Source organism: Pan paniscus, chromosome 16 (assembly GCF_029289425.2).
Source record: "Pan paniscus chromosome 16, NHGRI_mPanPan1-v2.0_pri, whole genome shotgun sequence".
Lineage (NCBI taxonomy): Eukaryota > Metazoa > Chordata > Mammalia > Primates > Hominidae > Pan > Pan paniscus.
The window spans coordinates 34,188,712-34,193,325 of record NC_073265.2 but is presented as its reverse complement, the minus strand read 5'-3'; positions in this window follow the sequence as shown (position 1 = coordinate 34,193,325).

Here is a 4,614-nt window from a genome sequence, read left to right as displayed (position 1 = left end):
GCCTAGAGTATATACTTCGTCAAGAACACATAGAATAGTCACAAGAAATTATCATATAATAGATCACAAAGACATATCTGCAAGTTCCGTAAGTACAAATATTATAAACAACACTTGCTAGTTACAATGCAATGATGCTAGAAATTATTAGCAAAGTCATAAACACAAAGACTCTTTCCCATGGAAAAATTTTAAAAATTGTTAACTATGGAGTAAAAGGGAAGATGGAAAAATTCTAAAAACAATGATAATTAAAATATTACAGATCAGCATCTATGGGTCCATTTAATGTGGAAATCAGAGGAAAATTCTTAGCACTGAGCACTGTATTAGACCATTTTCACATTGCTGATAAAGACATACCCGAGACTGGGAAGAAAAAGAGGTTTAGTTGGACTTATATTTCCATGTGTCTGGGGAGGCCTCAGAATCATGGCGGGAGGTGAAAGCCATTTCTTACATGGTGAGGGCAAGAAAAAGTGAGGAGGAAACAAAAGCAGAAACCCCTGATAAACCCGTCAGATCTCATGAGACTTACTCACTATCAGGAGAGGAGCACAGGAAAGATCGGCCCCTATGATTCAGTTACCTCCCCTTAGGCGGCTCCAACAACACCTGGGAATTCTGGTAAATATAATTCAAGTTGAGATTTGAATGGGGACACAGCCAAACCATGTCAAGCGCATTTATTAGAAATGAAAGAATTCAATATATGATTTAATTTCACAGATGGAAAATATAGAAAAGTAATACAATAAAAAAGTAATACAAAAAAAAACAAAAAACACAAGAAAAATATAATAAAGGTGAAAGGAGAAGTAAATGAGATAGGGAATAGAAAAACGAGTGAAATGCAGGCCTCAACAGAACCATATTAATAGTGCATTAAACATAAATAGGTATATCACCACAACCAAAAAGCACAGCAGACCAGACAGAACATGAAAGCAAGAAACAACTGAATTCTTGTCTATTAGGTACAACATTTAGATATGATGACACAGATAGACGAAATTGACCAAATGGGAAATGAAATACCATGCACATTATAAGCAAAAAATTCTATGTAAATATCAGACATCAAGACAAAAGGGACAAAGGACAGTTAATAATGTTAATAGTGTCAATATATCAATAATACATAAAAATTATCGCCATACATGTGCCTAGAAACAGGAGTAAGATATAAAATATTTAACAACTAAAGGGAGAAAAGAAACTCCAAAATCATAGTTGGAGATTTTAACACTAATCTTGCAGCAATTAATAGAAGAGGTGACACACACACAAAAAACCATTTCAAAATAAATGATCTGATGAATGCCATCAACTACTTTAATCAAAGTAAATTGTATTTATAAAAATCCTAAAAGTTGAGAATAAATATCCTTTCAGGTCCAAATGCAATATATTTACCAAGATTTTGCACATACTGGGTCATAAAACAAGGCTCAATAAGCTTTAAAATTTTAAATTTTACAGAATATGTTCTCTGACCAAAATTATACTAAATTACAAATTAACAGAAATAAAACATCTAGATATTCCCCAATATCTGGAAGCTAAACAACTCACTTTTAAACAACAGATTGCTCAAAGAACACATCACAACTAAAAACAGAAAATATTTCGAAATGGATGAAAATTAAAACACAGCGTATCGATATTTCTGAGAGGTATGGAAAACAGTGCAGATGTATAGATTTATGTATATGTTAGGAAATAAAGCAAAAGCTCTATATCAATGCTACATTTAAATCTCAGGAAGCTAAGCAAAGCAAAAAGAGCAAATTTAGATGACAATAAGTAGGTAGAAAAAAACATAGGTGACAGAAGGAATTGACGAAAATGAAAGCTAATGAGCAATAGAGAGAAACGATGAAAACAAAAGGGTTTTTTTTGGTAACGATCCATAAAATTGGTAACACTTTAGTAAGTTACTAATATCTAGAATGAAAGGGAAGCTACTATTACAATTCCAACAAAGGAGTGGACAATTCCCAACGTATTTTAAGTGACCAGCATAACCCCAGAAAAAAACAATATCCCTACGAAAATAGATGCTAAATTTCTTAACAAAATATTGGCAAATCAAATGCAGCAATTTTTTGTTTTCTTTTTGAGACGGAGTCTCGCTCTGACGCCCAGGCTGGAGTGCAGTGGCATGATCTCAGCTCACTACAAGCTCGGTTTCCCAGGTTCATGCCATTCTCTTGCCTCAGCCTCCCGAGTAGCTGGGAGTACAGGAGCCCACCACCACACCCAGCCAATTTTTTTTTATTTTTAGTAGAGACAGGGTTTCACCATGTTAGCCACGATGGTCTCCATCTCCTGACCTTGTGATCAGCCCGCCTTCGTCTCCCAAAGTGCTGGGATTACAGGTGTGAGCCACTGCACCCAGCCTGCAGCAATATTTTTTAAAGGTAATCCTAGTGACCAGGGTATCTGCTAATATTAGAACATTGATTGAGAAGAAATTGAACCCTGAAGATTGAAATGGGGAAACACAGGCAAGGCCCCAGTGAAAAAGTGGCCCTCAAACTAAATTTACCAAGTTCTCCCCTCTCCACCCCCTAGTCAAAGCAGCCCTTCAGCACTCAGCTGAGGAGGCTACCTCCCTTTGCCTGAAGAACGTGTAATGCCCCCCTGTGAGGTAGTTAACTTGAAAGACACTGCTGAGTCTCACAAGAACCTATTTTAATAACATTATCCCAATTTATATAGACATTAAGTGGGATCAAGGCAGAAGCAATATAAAGTTAGATCAGGCTGTGATATAAGTTAAATATAAAGTTAGATCGCTGCTGTGAGAACAGCACCAAACCATCTATGACCCAACACCTGCCACTAGGCCCCACCTCCCAACACCTCACCTTGAAGATCAAATTTCAACATGTATTTTGGTGGCGGCAAACAAACCATATCCAAACCACAGCAGCCAGTCTACTAAATTCTCATTAGCCTGTGCAGTCAGAAAGATCTAGGTCCAGTGAACAGAAGTCTGACTTAAATCATCAAAAGAGAGTTACGGCTCCACAATCAATTCACAAACTAGAATCAGTTTATAGAATTCTTTCCTTTGAATTAAGAGGAAAGGTTCCCTTGAGGAAGGAATACAATACAATGTCAGAAACTTGTAATGCTGATTTTCCTCCCAGCCATCCCCAAAGGCACCCACAGCCCTTTGTCACAAGGAGTGCCTTGAGGAAAGGGAAGTAATAAGACTTTTAAGGGATTGCTGGCTCTAAACTGACACTAATTCCTGAAGATGAATACTACCCGTGGCCCATCAGTCAGAATAGGTCTTTATGCAGGTCAGGTGATTGATGGACTTTTAGCTCAGACCTGTCTCATAGTTGACGGACTGTCTCCGTGAACCCAACCTGCACTCATTTCCTTAATTCTGGAATTCATAATTGGAAGAGACAGTCTCAGCAACTGGCAGAATCCCCAAATCCACAGGTTTCCAACCCGTGGAGTAAGGGCTATTATGGTAGGCAAGGTCAAGGAGAAGCCCCTAGAAGTGCTGCTCTTTCTACAAAAATAATTAGCCACAAGCAATACTGCATTCTGGAAGGACTGCAGAAATCAGTGCTACGATCAGGATACAGGGGTGATGATTGCACCACATTCCTGTTCAATGCACCAATTTGGTCCATGGAGAAGACAGACCGATATTGGAGAATGATAGTGGATTATCATAAATTATTCAGATGGTGACTCCAGTTGCAGCTGCTCTTTTCCAGATGTGGTTTTGTTGCTTTAGCCAATCAACCATCCCCTGGTACTTGATTTGCAGCTACTGATCTGAAGAACGCCTTTTTTATTTTCTTTATACCTATTAGTGAAGACCACTAGAGGCACTTTGATTTCAGCTGGCTAAGCTAGAAATACATTTTTGCTATCCAACCACAGGTGTTTATCAACACTCCAGCCTATACTTGATCACCTTTCCTTTCCACAGCACCTCACACCGTTTTATTACTTTTTTTTTTTTTTTTTTTTTTGCAACAGAGCCTCGCTCTGTTGCCCAGGCTGGAGTGCAGTGGTGAGATCTCTACTCACTGCAAGCTCCGCCTCCCGGGTTCATGCCATTTCTTGCCTCAGCCTCCCTAGTTGTTGGGACTACAGGGCCAGCCACTACGCCCAGCTAATTTTTTTGTATTTTTGTTTTTTTTAGTACAGACGAGATTTCACCGTGTTAGCCAGGATGGTCTCAATCTCCTGACCTCGTGATCCGCATGTCTCACTCCGTCCTCACGTGGCCTTGTCTCTCAGCACTGCATCCCTGGTGCCTCTCTCTTCTCATAAAGACACCTGTCCTATTGGATGAGGGCCCCACCTACATGAGCTCATTTACCTTTAGGAGCACCCTAAAGTCCCCGTTTCCAACTACAGTCACATTGGGGGTTAGGACTTTAACATATGAATTTTAGGGGGACACATTCAGCCTGTAGCAGACATTTCAATTGTTTCTCGTGTCTTAATCTAATTCAAACTTAGCAGTGAGAGCTTCAGTAATCTCAGCCTCTGCCATCTCTCATAGCTGGGTAACTAGCCTTTCACAGGGTGTCACCTTGCTTGCTGAGGGTAAGGGTTAAATCACCGTTGTGA